General features: G+C 39.2%; 1 protein-coding gene across 9 annotated transcripts in view; it reads right to left on the reverse strand.

The window, feature by feature from the left end:
• LOC134539911 (GDNF-inducible zinc finger protein 1-like) overlaps positions 1-15,353 on the reverse strand; it is a 130,719-nt gene that overhangs the window by 73,691 nt on the left and 41,675 nt on the right. The window lies entirely within an intron of this gene.

The following is a 15,353-nucleotide window of genomic DNA, read 5'->3' on the forward strand; positions in this document are numbered from 1 at the left end:
AGCCATGTTTAGTGCATCATTGGCCATTTTTTTGTATTTTTAAACTTTGGTTTCAAGTTTCATCAACGAATCATAGAAAACTTCAATTAGGATGAATTGAGCAGGATTAGGACCCAAATCCTCCAGAATACAGATACAACTTGTTACTGCTGTGCCACCTGGCTCTGCGTCGTTGGCTATGTTGCTTATGTTCAACTGCACATGTAGATATAATTTTAATTTCTTTTTCCTTTGTGGATAACATGCTTAACTGGATTCTAGCCAGCCACAAATAAGATTACCAAGGAATTTGCTGCGCTACTCTGGGTTGGCAACAGTCGGAAACATTTCAGAAACAATTAACCAAGCTTACTGCAACAGTACAGTCACATTAAACTATTGTGAAATGTTTCAATCTTGGTATCACAGCCGTTACTGATAAAACCAAAAATAATTAGATGTGTAGGTAGTTCACCATTCATTACTATCATTTTACCTAATTTCCAATTTTAAAAAAAACTTGTTATTACAGCAATATATTACATATTATAACTAGGAATAAAGATTAATAAAATTGTATTGCTACTGGCACTGCAATAACAAAAGCAGAAGCATATACTCATACAAAAACGTATAATAAATCTATGCAATACATATACAGTAGCATCAATAGCTTAAGCTTTAAAGCACAAATAATTTTACCTGGTGCTCTAGATAACCTCAATGTGTAAACATAGTCCTGTTGTTCTAAAGTTTCATGTTAACAAAACTCTATAGGGCAGATTTTTTTTAAATGAACGAGTAGAGAACTTAGCGACATATACACCAGTAAAATTGTAGATTTGATAAAACATTAGAAAAAGTTTTCCTTCAAATAGATAGTCAGTCAACATGGAACATACATAATTATTGGCCACCTGGTTTGGGTGTGAGTGCGCAGATCATCAAAGCAGCCAGTGTTTCTTTATGCCAGCCATCAACAGACAGTATCCCAACCTGGCTGCCCAAAGTACTGTATCCATGTGTTCCACTAACATTAGAGTGAAGTCACATGAGTCAACATGTACGTGTTATTTAAGCTGAGCTACACAGCTCATCAGCAGGAAGGTATATAAAGATGGAAACACACAACATGGATACTGGGGAAGGAACAACCATGCAAACGACCATACCAGCCATTGCCTGAAGTTATTCTAGGAATCAAGGCACACTAGAATCAGGACTGTCAGACTGGGATAAGCATTTGACTACTCGGGAACCAAACAAAATGTCCTAAAAAAGTGCAACTTCAATCCGTCAACACCGAGTCACGTGCCTAACTTGCCTTGTTGACCTCACATTCATTCCTTTCCTTTTCCCCAGCATTCTTGCTGTAGAAGTATGAGCGGAACAACTTAAGACACGATGCTGAATACAGGTACTTAACATCAACACCAGTTCTTCTGTTCCGAGCCACATGACCGCCATGACCAAGAGTACAGAGACGCTTCCCGCCGCGAGGGTCAGGCGGCAGTGTGCACACGAGGAAGTGCAGGGTCTGGAAGGGGACGAGGTGGTGGTCCGAGCACAGGACAAAATGATAAATCCTCTCCACTGATTCAATTTTTTTTGTTATTTATTATATTTTTATCCTTAGTATTTATAGCATTTACAATTCCCAGAAAGACGAATCGTAATTATTCATAACTGACAGTTTTTTGGGCTAAACCTCACCACAAGACCTATTAAAATCTGTTTTAATAAGAAGAGAACACTACCGATAAAAATTTTTGCTTAGTACTTAAGTAAAATGTAAATAAATACTATACAAAAGCAATTAAATGCATTGTTGGATTCCATTGTTAGAGTAACCATAGTTGGTGAAGGATGAATTTAACATCAGGTTTTTTTATCGGAATGCCCTCAGTCCGCACTGCCTTTACAGTCCACTCTTTAATCTGGTGTTCTTCGGCTTGGCACATTCTCTAATCTGACAATGATTAAGCAAAAGCTATAACCTTGCAGAACTAATAAAGTCCTAATGTGTAGTGATTCTTTAACAAATATCTGAAACATAGAAGCAACATATCAAAATTTTTATAAACAGTAATGTCCATCTAGCAGTTTATTACAATGTTTTGAATATCATTTAAATGTATATTAATTTACCTTAGGGATTCCTGTTCAAGCTATGTTGACAATCAATAACCACGCAGAAACACCAAACCACTATGGCTGTGTTCCCGAACATGCCAAATTAAAGAGCAGTTACATAAGTACTCTAATAAATTTTTATGCAACTAGCAAAGAGTTGCATTACACAGTAACAATATATCCCTCCAACTAGTTCAAAATTGGTCTAATTTGCATATACATTAACACTTGAAGAAATTTGGATGAAATGTTGAAATATTCTTTAAGTTCCACAAAAATATAAATGTTACTTGATTGTGGAATGAAATAATGTCTCTTAGACACAAACTGATTTTTGCTGTTTTTATTTATCCCTCACGAAAATTCACGAGTTACAGTGGCGTCCATCGTCTGATCCTGTAAAAACATATGCATGACAAAAATACAGACTGGTGACACAAGACACTTTCAATGGCTTCCAAGTACATAAATTTACTGTTTATTGGTACTGAAAGGTGAAAATTATATACTGTCCGCAAGTTAACGATGTGGTTGCTTGCAAATCACGGTACAAGTTGAAGGACTCCATCCTCGGAACAATGATGAAGTTACTCTAACATCATTTGAAAAGACATAATAGGTTAAATGTAGTCTGTATAGCCCCAACCACAGCCAGTAAATTCTCTTCCTCTACAGTCTTTTGGTAAGTTTGAGCTACCGCCCGACACCCAACCTCTTGTACCTCATACAGACTCTGACTGACTCCAGAAGAACAAGTGCGCTCATGTGACATCATCTCCAACCAAGGCGGAGAAAGAGTAAAAACATAACAATCACTAGTCTTTGCTATTTGGTTACCACAATTTACATTTAAGACCATTAAACTGTTTAGTTTGGTTATTAAAAAAACATTTTATAGACAAGCTATTTTTATGCATAAAAGAAAAAATTCCAATAAATATATAATAAACTTTTTTTTGTATTACATAATGTTAAATCATATTCTTCTCTATATTATATACATACATACATACATACACACACACACAAACTATCTCTCTCTCTCTCTCTCATATTCAAATAATAAGACACAATGTTTGATTCGCTAAACATTATATCTTTGCTAATTACAAGTGGAGCATTCACAAAACGACAGATACTGAAGAAATGCAGAAAGGTTTGCTATAAAACTCAGAAAGTTTTGTTATAAAACTCATCAGCTGTAAACTTGACTTCAGCGCAGCTCTGAATGCAGTACACAATTGTCACATTCTTGTATTTAAACTTTTGGCAGCTCCAGCTGCACTACATGTTTGAATACAAAATACAACAGAAATATATAAAAAAACTAGCTGCAGTACCCGGCTGAACATAGGGTAAAGGGGCCTTTTTTCGAAATTAGATGTAGTTAGTATGTAATGGTCTTCTTAATGTGAATGTCAAGTGTGCAAAATAATTTATATCTTTTTCAGATCCCGACAGACGTTGTTCTGTCAGTGTAGTTATTTACCTGTATATATCTAAAAATTGGTGGTCTGTATGTAATCTAGACTCTATAAAGCACTATAGAAAAAAGATGAAAAATAAGAGATTACTAATATTGAAAAGATTCCATTATCTAGCTAATGCTCCGCATGCATTGCAATGCCATGCCTCATTCAGTTTTGTTTTGTAATATGTTTGAAGTAGTTACACATATACAAATCATCTATCATCTCTCTAAATAAATATTTATCTCTATCTACATCTATATATATCTATGTATCTCTCTATGTCTATTTATCTCTTTATATCTACATATATACCTCCCACTATCTCTATCTCTTCTATATATAAATTTCTATATATCTCTATACATCTATATATCTCTTTACCTAATCCATTTCATTCTCTATACCTCACTCTATAACAACTTATCTCTCTGTCTCTCTCTCTCTCTCTCTCTATAGATATATATATATGTATATATATCACTCTGTCTATCTTTTATATTTAAATAAATTGTGTCATGCGTGCGCACTTATACAACAAAAACAGATGAAGTGCCGCTATATAGTATGAAATAAACACATTTTTTTAAACGATTCGTGCTCCTACTGATGCAAAATAATTATACCGTCTCAGAAACCTTTACGGGCATGCGCATAACAACTCACCAAAATTTAATTGCAATCGGATGAATGGTATAGGAACGCATACGGCACAAACAAACGAAAATTAAAGACATGACAAACACATCAAACGATGGTGCGTTTAAAATTAAAGGCAGCTCTATCTACTGACGTAGTTAAGAACAAAACTGTTATTAGCGCCTTTATTTTGCTAGCCGCCGCGAGCTCCACTAAGCGGGCTGCTATCACCAAGGAGAAAAATATTAATTTGCCAGACCTTACTATGTGTATGATCCTGTAGCAGACATAGAGAAATGACTCTAACTCACTATTTATATGTCTATGACCTATGATTATTTGTGTTATAAAATGAAATTATCACTTTTACACTCCCTTAGGGACGGAATTTCATATTAATATGTGGTCTATGTGTTAATCCAGGTTATTAGCTCACTGTAGGCCAAATTTCACCTAGATACGTTCAGCCATTTTGGTGTGATTGAGTAACAAACATCCATCCATCCATCCATCCATCCATCCATCCATCCATTCATCCATCAATCCATCCATCAATCCATCCATCCATCCATCCATCCATCCATCAATCCATCCATCCATCAATTAAAACTTTCACATGATACGGGGCCGTGACCTCTGATCTTTAATAAAGCGGGAGTTTTCGGTGAATGCTCGAAATTTAAGGGCACCACCGAGCAACGGGCATGGACCTATGAGAGACTCTTTACCAGGGTCGTGACGTCGCCCATGTGAGGCGTTATTTTAATTTCCCCCTGAAGCCAGCCTAGTACTAATACCTGCCCGCTCTCAGCGTCGGGCACGCTATTCCTTATGCCGTGGTCTCTTAGGCGTCCTACACGTCGTCACACTCGAGATGGTCACACATATTTTTAAAAATAATAAGACATTTAAATTTATACACTCTTATTTATTTAGCCAACTTCAATTACGCATGCACACAATTTAAACTGTAACAAATGCCCGCGGCACGAATCGGTTTAAGTGAAGTGACCAACCACGTGGTCACACCTCGACTTACGTATAATGCTTAGGAAAAAAGACCGGTAATGGTCACAATGTAAATATTAAAGCAATCCCCTGACCGAGAGGAGCTCCGAGGACTCAACAAAAAAGATTTAAATAGAGTTAAAGACAAACAGAATTACTATGCAGAGATGAACAAGCGGTGAGGTCCCTGGAGTACTGAAGCGTCTACTCTCGGTCGTTGATGGCGGAAGTAGAGCTGTAGCAAACCGTATGTATTCGGTACTGAGTAACGGGTGGGCCATCTACTAACGAGTAACAAAACGTTACACACAGATGCATTTCGTTACTCGCATTTTTCGTATGTTTTACGCATGCGCGCGCATATTTGATGAATTTACGTTACAAAGAACAATGTTTGTTTATCAAGTAAAGTATAATTTGGAAATTCGTCGTCCAAGTTTTTTTACTGTTTATTAAAGGTATTGTGTGTGTAGACAAAGTTTGAGATTGGAACAGAAACAACATAAGAAAGTATTTTTTACAAATGAGAAATAAATATGTTTTTTTTTTAGTATCGCATATTTTCACGTTTTTTTGTTCTTATCTTAAAAGAGATAATATAATAAAGCCGCTCTAATGAGATTTAATTGTTTCTTGGTTAACAAAAACTGTTAATTATCAAATATTGTTAATTGTATATATTCTATTTATTATTATTTACGCGACGTCATACTGTACGCGTATGCAATACGACTCGATTTGTTGCTGCAACATAACATAGCATGACTTGATGTAGGCTTTTCGACATACGCCATTGCTTAGCACATGTATGTCTGCAGAAGAAAACTACAAAAAAACACAAATTAAGCAAAAATTGCTGTTGTCAGGATTTAACGCCACACAATATTCCACAACAGGAATATGGTCAACAAACAAGGAAAAAACAAATAAAAATGGACTAACAGAACGAAAAAACCCCCACAAATGATGACAGCACAAAAATTCCGAACCCAAAAAAAATCAACACAACAGTTGAAACGAGACAAAACACAACAAAACAAAAAAAAAAAAACAAACAATAGTTTTCAAAAAAAAAAAAAAAAGAGAGAAATGAAAAAAACCCCACAAATGATGACAGCACAAAAAATATTGAACCCAAAAAGTTCAGCACAACAGTCAAAACGAGACAAAAAACACGACCAAACGAAAAGACGAAACAAACACAACAGTTTTCTAAAACAGAAACAAGCGACGTTTCGGGAACTGCTATCTGCTCCCGTCCTCAGGCAGAGACGCACATGGTACGAAAACACAGGTGCGACTGAGAAGGGGCTGGAAAAATGAGGGTATTTATCAGAAAATGGACTACATCTTGCTCAGCCAATGGCAGACAAGCTGACTCCTCATTGGCTGTGCACCATGGAGTTAAAGCGGATTGGTTATTGTAGGTTGAGTATTGGCTATTGTTTTGTGCTGCAGGGATGTTTCTCTCTTAATCAAAGGGATCCACATATTTTTTAATTCAATGCTCTGCTGGCTGAAAATATTTTTATTGCTAATAATGAAAGCTGATTCTTTGATTTTCCTTTTTATTTTATCGGGTTCCTGTATGAGTGGTGTGGAGTCTTCCCAGAGAATTTTGTGGCTATTTTCCCATGTATGTTCAGCAAGTCTGGATTTTAGGGTTTCACCCTTCTTGCAGTTGTTTTTGTGTTCTTAGATTCGGGTGGATAGAGCTCTGCCAGTTTCACCTATGTACACGTGGCCACATTCACAGGGGATCTGATACACACAGTTGTGGGTTTGTAATTTTTCTGTGGCTGGTTTCACCTTTGTAACAATGCTTTTAATAGTAGATTTATAACGGAAAGCTGTTTTGAGTCCATATTTGTTTCCCAGGCGTCTTATTTTTTCTGAAAGCCCTTGAACATACGGAATGACTAGAGTTCCTGCTGGTTTATCGGTTTCTGTGGGTTTGAGTGTTTTGTTGGATTTCATATGCTGTTTGATGGTGTTAGCAGGGTAACCATTGGCTATGAGTTTCTTTTTTATATGATTGTGTTCAACCTCAATAGATTTCTCATCAGAACAAATAATCTTAGCTCGGTTGGTTAGTGTGTGAATTATGCCAGTTTTTGTTGTTTTGGGATGGTTGGATGCAAAGTTAAGGTATTGGCCTGTGTGCGTAGGTTTCCTGTATACTTTGGTTTCAGACTGTTGTTTTTTCTGCTGACTAGTACGTCCAGGAAAGGAATGCTACCATTGGTTTCTTTTTCATAGGTGAACTTTATTGATGGCCTCAGAGAGTTAAGGTGGTTCACAAATTCCTCCAAAGTTTAAAGTCCATGTTGCCAGACAGTGAAGGTGTCGTCTACATAACGGAGCCAGATTTTAGGAGGGCTATTACTTTTGCTAAGTGCTTCTTGCTCAAAGTTTTCCATAAATATATTGGCCATAAATGGTGAAAGAGAAGAGCCCATTGCCATGCCATCAATCTGTTTGTAGAAAATATCCTTGAACTGGAAATATGTCGTGGTGACACAGAGGGAAATCATTTCCATGATGGATGGGATTGGTATTACAGTTCTGTCCTTTAAAGTTGGATCAGCCTCCAATTTGGCTTTGACAATGCTGAGTGTTTCGGCTACTGGTACATTGGTGAAGAGGTTTTGGACATCAAAACTCACCAGGGTATCGTTGTTTTCTATTTTCAGTGTTTGGACTATAGAAATAAAATGATTGGAATCTTTGACAAAAGTATCTGTCTGTCCTGCTAGTGGCTCAACAATTTTCAGGAGGTATTTTGATAGTTTCTGGCATGGGGCATTACAACTGATGATCGGGCGCAGAGGCATGTCCGGTTTATGAATTTTTGGAAGACCGTAAATGTGGGGTGCTTTACTGCTGTGTGGCGTCAGTTCTGATCTAGTTTTGTCTGGGATGTGATTCTGATGTTTTTTTAGAGTTTGGTACACTTTTCTTTCAATGCTGGCTGTGGGGTCTTTTACCAGTTTTGTATATTGATCTGTGGTGATCAAATCAGAAATTTTTTGGTCATAGTCTGTTTTGTCAAGTATGCCTGTAGCACGACCCTTATCAGCTGGGAGGATTACAATGGTATGGTCGGATTTCAGAGATTTGATGGCCTTGAGTTCATCAGGTGGCAGATTTGGTTTAGGTGGACCAGCTGAGGTGATTGCTGTACGCACATTCCAACGAAATTCATCTTGTTTTGCGGCAGGAAGTTTGCATATTGCGCTCTCAACTGATGAAACTATGTCAAGTGCAGGAATGTGTCGTGGAGCAATGCTGAAATTGATGCCTTTTTGTAGAACATTTTCCTCGCTATTGGAGAGCTTTCTTGAAGATGAATTAACGACAGTGTTAATTTTCTGTGTTGTGGGATGTGTTTTTGTATTCACCATATTCGTCAGTTTGGCTAATTTATCTTTTTGTTTCTCTTTGCACTGTAAAGACTTCTTTTGGACAAGGTTCGTGATGGACTGATAAATGCAATTGAAATCTTTAGTATTAAGGATGGACTGAATTTCAAGCTGTAGTGCCGAAATTTCATTGTTCAAATGTGATTTTTGACAGTGATATGCGGCAATTCTTTCACTCAGTAGCTTTTGGCTGGCTTTCCGGGTTATTTGTTGAGCCTGTTTGCTGTTGACCGGGGATTTGATTGTGAGTCCTCTAGGAACGACTCCCTTACTGCGACATTTACAGAGAAAAGTCAAGTTATTGGAACATTGTGATAGATCAATCATTTTCTTTTCCAACTTCCTCAGATAAATAAGCATACCGGGTCCATACCGGGCATTGATATTATCTTTGAAAGATATACATGTGCTAAGCAATGGCGTATGTCCAAAAGCCTACATCAAGTCATGCACTCCCATTGCACAAATCTTTCAAAGATAATATAACATAGCATGTTATGCGGTATCAGAAGTAAAGAGTAACGTAATGATACGATAGTAAAGAGTACTAATTGCTATAGTAACGAATACATAAGGGTACGCTTTTTTACATTACTTTTACACCTCTAGGCGGAAGACTGGGCGAGCTCTCAGCTACAAAGATCCACAAAGGTGCCCTTCCGCCGAAACAATTGCTGTTAATGGTATTTTCGATTTCGTGCCACGGGGAACTAAAGTAACATGAAAAAGGTTCTTAAAAATTTACGTAACATTTACTGAATATTAAAAAAGGATAGTAAAAATTACAAGTATTAAGGAATATATTTAAATAGTGTCTGACTTCTGTTTCCTTCGGTGTGCTTCGCGAATACCCAGAAACATCCTTATATTAAAATACATCAACTCTAAATAAAAATACATAAAACCCTCCCGGCCGATCTGCTGTCACACTCTGGAAACAATAAAAACAATTTACAATGATGCATTTAATTATATTTAGGGGTGCGGCGCACTGGCTCTACAGCGCCCTCTTGCCGGGCGACCAACACACACACACATGCACGCGTAAGCGGGAGGTTTGAATGGAGGGTGGTGGTGTTTGGGCGGTGGCATAACGGACTCAAAAGGACGATGTCACACATTTATAATATAAGTGGGATAGTGGGATGTATTCAGACTGTATTGTAATTATCTTATTGTTACGAACGTGACATTGGCCAGGACAGTGCAGGTGCAGAGCTGGCTGGCGACTGCTGCAATATGATATGCGTCACGCGCGCCTGGAAGATAACAAGGATTGTCGCTTTCCCCCCTTCTTCCCCCCACACCCCGCGCGGCACCCTGCCTTTGACACGTAACTGACACCGGACAGCTGGGAGTTGCGCGAGCCGCCGACACGTGTTTTCGAGATTTCTGCCGTCGGGACGGCTTGCGATGACGCGACTGGCCCCGGCCACTCTCGTGAGTTCTGGAATTGCTGGGGCCTATATATATGCCTGAGGATGCCAGTCAGGGAGTTAGTGAGTTCGGAGTGTTCAGTCAGGAGTTCTCCCGCGGCGGAGTTTCCGGCGATAGTGCAGCGGGTGCGGCAGAGTGGCGAATTCCTTGGACGAAGGTTCCAGGGCAGAGAGTGAGTGAGTTCAGTGGAGTCGGGAGTTTACTCGCGGCAGTGTTTCCGGGCGATAGAGTCGCGGCGGAGTGTGGTGACGGAGTCCCGCGGCGGAGACCCACGAAGGGTGTTGCGGCGAGAGTTGCGCCAGAGGTGCGGCCCAGCGAGGTGTGTGGAACGAGTGACTGGGGAATAGACCTTTCTTTAAGTGTAATTAATTATTTGCCATTTTAGAAAATTTTTGTAAGTGGCATAAGTAGTGGCAATAAATAAAACTGTGTGAGAAAAATCTTTAATTGGGCTATCCTTAACGAACCCACGGTAAATTGTAACTAGGGCTGTACGGGATAGGTAATTTTGGTTCGGGAAAAATTCGGGGAGGAAGCTATGATTTCCCTCGGGAAACGGGCCGGGAACGGGAATTATTTAAACGTACAATATGTATTAAAACAAATTTATATATTTCAAAAATAGGCTATCAAAACCATATCATTTAAATTTTAAAGCCATAGTATTAAAATTAAAATAAAGAAAAATAAACAATACTATTAAATGCCTCCATTTTCGTGTATGAACACTAGTTCCTCTGTATGTTCTGAGGAAAGGGACATACTCTTGGGCGATACAATGTTCCCAGCAGAAGAAAACACACGTTCACTTGCAGTTTCTGTTGCAGGGATGCCTAAATACTGCATTGCAACTTTACACACGTTAGGGAACGCATCTTTTCCCTTTTCTCTCCACCACTTTAGGGGATCATCACTTCTTTGTATAACAGGCATACTGAAATAGCAATCAGTTTCTGATGACATGATCTGGTTACTTGATTCGCTCTCAGCAAGTTCGTCAAAAACACTCCAGAGAGAAGTAGAACTCTGTGCCAACTCACTGGTACCTGCAGCTGTTACTGAAAGAAAAAGAACCACCACATACTTACACAATGCTTTAGTGGCTTTTGTGTCAATAAAATAACTAGGCCTACAAATAAATTAAACAATACCTGGTTGTGCTGTTGCCTGTGTGATTTCTTTTACTTTTTTATCCAGGTGGTTACGTGCCAAAAGTTTTTCTTCAGTTGGTATTACAACAGCCTTAAACCTCGGGTCTACTAACATTGCAGTATAGTATGGCTCTTTTCGATCGTAGCATGGAAATCGTGCTTGGAGAGCCAGAAGTACCTCATTTGCAAACTCCCGTCCCTGTTTTGCATTGGTGTTGATGTAGGCGTTCAGACATTTTTTTAGAGAAAAAAATGACCGGAATGACTATTGATGCTGATGGTGAACGTTCACCACAAAGTTGGGTTGTAGCATCATACAATGGTTGCAAAATATTAATGTAAGAGTCAATAAGGTCCCATTCACTCAACTGCAGATTGTCCATGTTCAGTGTTGGTAAGTGACGAGAAAGAGGTATCTTGTTGTCAAACAATCTCTTCAGCATTAAAAACTCTGAATTCCATCTTGTCTGACAATCTTGAATCAAGTTTAGTACCGGCAGATCTAGTTCTTCTTGAATTTGATGCAACTGTTCAGTTGCTCGCGCACTGTGTTTGTATCGTCCAACAATAGAACTTGACTTTTTCAGTACCTCTTTGATCTCACATGTTACTTTAACAGCATCTTGCAATACAAGCTGCAGTGTATGTGCAAAGCACTGCAGCTTAAGGTTTCGTCCATTATCACTCACAATGTACATGTCCACTTTGTCCCCTGCATTTTCTAAGTCCCATTCATTGAAGCACTCTACTAGTTTCTCACTAATTGCTTCACCAGTGTGTTTACCAGGAAAGCTCTAACACCCTAAACAGTACTTCTTCATGTCGAAATCTTCAATAAAATGACATGTCAGCGACATGACTGCTTCGTTGCTAGCAGATGTCCACAAATCACAAGTGAATGATAAAGAAGCAATTTTGGATAAACTTACTGCATTGGCAATATGTTCGGACATTTTTGCCTTTGTTTTGTTGTACGAGATGGCACTGAATAAAGTGGTTGAGCTATTTTAAGGACTTTGTGAAATTTATAATTTTCCACTATACTGTATGGCAACATGGCATCAGCTATCCATTCCCCAATACAGTTTGTCAGCGAAATGGCCCTTTCATGTGTTGAAGGCCATTTGTAAGCTTCGTCTAAGCGAAGTTGCTTCTTTGTTGGTTCTAATGTTTTTTCCCCAATATTTCCGCCTTTCGATGTTGCTTCCATCCGTTCAAGTTCTTTTTTCAAATTTGGATGTTGCATCAGATGTCGAAGCAACATAGATGTGCTACCAAAATTGGTTTTTAAAACATTTTTGCATTGTTTACACTATGCAGACACATTATCTGGCAATTTTTGGTAAAAAGACCAGATTGGAGTTTTTAATTTGGTGTGACGACTTTCCATTATGAAATTCACGTACGTAAACACACACCTTATGTAAACAAATTCACACTAAAATACTCGCCAACACAGATATTATTACAATGCGTTTAAAACTGGAGTAAAATACATACAATATCTTGTTCTGTAGAGAAAGGAACCTGAATCTCTGGTGCTCAGCTTTGGTGACAAACTTTACGGTATGTAAATATTTAGAAGTAACATTTCGCTACAGTTTCGCTCAACGCCTATCTTTTCTTTCGCCTTCGTTTGTCCTAAACACCAAATTTATGAACGTTTAAATACATTTCGATGTAATATACATCAGTGTCGCCAACGTCTTTCCGCGATATTTCTTATTCGTTAAAACGAACATCGCCGAACATGCACGAAGACGCCATATTTACAAGAATTTGATACATCCACATCACCAAACGTTTTACTCGTGGCCATATGGTACACCTTGGCAAGCGGCACAAAAAAAATATTTACAACGGCAAACGAAGCTGAGAAATTGCCGTGGCCACATAAGACATGTAGTAACGTAAACTAAATAAAGTTTACACGATTCGCTTTACTTTTATTGTTCCGTCTAAACTTGTCTCACGGTATGCTATAAAATGGAGCGCTAATGCAACGTTAATTGCTGGAAATGCTTCGCATAAAACAGGAAAGTAATGCATTAAAACTATAGGGAAAATGACGGTGCCAGTAAAAAAATACGTTAATTACACAAATTTGTATATCTCAGGTACGTAAAAATGAGGTTCTACTGTAATCACAGCAAACTGATGTGTTCCGTTATGAAGACACCTAAAGATAGGTTACGCAGTGATTTTATCGGAAAAATTATCAATATACATTTTCGGCAAATATTACTTTCCCGAATAATTTCGGGAAAAATTCATTCCCGAAATTTTCCGAAAAATCGTGATCCCGCCCAGCTCTAATTGTAACATTTTGGTGTCAGAAGTGGGAAAGCCCTAATTTAAAGAATTTATGATTAGTTTATAGTGCATTAAAATTTAATTAGATTTTCGAGATTGCAACAAGTGTTAGTAACTGTAGTTAGTTTTTAGTGTAGTAGTTTGGAGATTAGTGTTAGTGTTTAGTAGGGGTTTTGGTTAGCTCGTAGAGAAAATTACATTGTCGCCATAAGATATTAGTGTAAGAATTTAAAGGCATTCCTGTCTGAAATGAGAGAAGAAATGAAGAATGAAATGAAGAGTAACAGGGAAGAAATGAAGAATGAAATGAAGAGTACCAGGAGAAAATGGAAAATAGGCTGGACGAGATGAAGAGTGGCCAGGAAGAAATGAAGAATAAAATTGATAACTGCCAAGAGGAGATGAAGAATGTTATGAAGGAAGAAATAGAGGACATCAATAAATACCAAGAAGAAATGAAAAAGAAGATTGATGAAACCAGCAACCAGTTGGAAGGCAAAGTACAGTGTTTAGAGCAAAATGTGGCAGAACATGAACTAGTAGCACAACAGCTAGCCCAACTCGAGCACACCACAGAACAGCGAATATCAGCGGTAACCGAAGAATGGCGTCGGATGCTTAAGGATGCTACATGTGCTACGAAACGAAGCAGTTATTCTGGAGATGTGAAGGTGGAAGGCGCAACCTGTCACTCTAAATTCAAGCCACCCACCTTTGATGGCCAATCGTCATGGGCTGTCTACAGGCGACAGTTTGAGGCAGCTGCTGAAGTAAATGGGTGGGATGATGATGAAAAGGCTACGGCACTCGTCTTGGCCCTGCAAGGATCTCCACTAGAGCTGCTGCAGACCATACCAGTTACAGACCAGAAAGAATATGGGGTATTAGTAGAGGCCCTTGAGCTGAGGTATGGTGACCGACACATGGGTGAGGTGTACAGAACAGCCCTGAAGACGTTAACAGAGATCTTCGGAAATCCTCCAAGAGTTCGAAGCCGACATCGAGCGACTCGTGCACCTCGCCTACCCAGAAGCACCAACAGAGTTCCGCCAGCAGCTAGCCACTAGTGCTTTTATAGACGGGCTCAGAAATGCGGAGGTTCAGCAAACTCTTCGGCTGGCCCGCCACAAAAACATCGCGACAAAAACATGCTCTTGTTCATGCCCTGGAAATCGAAGGTGCCTGCATTGCCTCAAGAAACATGAGTATCAGAGCGAGACAGGCCGTGATAGAACCTTACCAACAAGCGAATAGCCACTCAGATACTAATGAAGAGATTATACTTGGAACACTGAAGAAGTTGTTAAATGGATCTCAGTTTCAGAAAACAAGGGGAAGACAGCGGTGCTTCGTCTGTAAAGAACTAGGACACATCCGGCGCGAGTGTCCGAATCGTGGTAGGAAGCCCAAGAGAGAAGTTCAATGCTGTGAGACAACGATCGAACAAGAGAAGTATCTACCGGTCCGACGGAGAAGAGGTCGCCCACGATGTTACGCGTGTCGAGAAAGAGGGCACGTCCAACGTGACTGTCCGAATCGTGTGAAAAACTGAAGGAGGATAGACATTGATGTGACAGCGGGATTAAGGAGGGTGGTAACTCACTGGTTAAAGGAACGGGAAGTCACCTACGGTGTTCTTCTTCTGCATGATGACAAGGGTATTCTCAAGGAAGGTGCCCGGAATGGGAATGTGTTCAGCGGGGTTGCCTGGTGGAAAGGGAAGCGCCACAGCAGCAGGTGCGGAAGAGCATGACACATAGTCACTACAAAGCTGGCATACGGACCCGAAAAGTCGGAGGATG

The sequence above is a fragment of the Bacillus rossius genome, chromosome 1, assembly GCF_032445375.1.
Source record: "Bacillus rossius redtenbacheri isolate Brsri chromosome 1, Brsri_v3, whole genome shotgun sequence".
Taxonomy (NCBI): Eukaryota; Metazoa; Arthropoda; class Insecta; order Phasmatodea; family Bacillidae; genus Bacillus; species Bacillus rossius.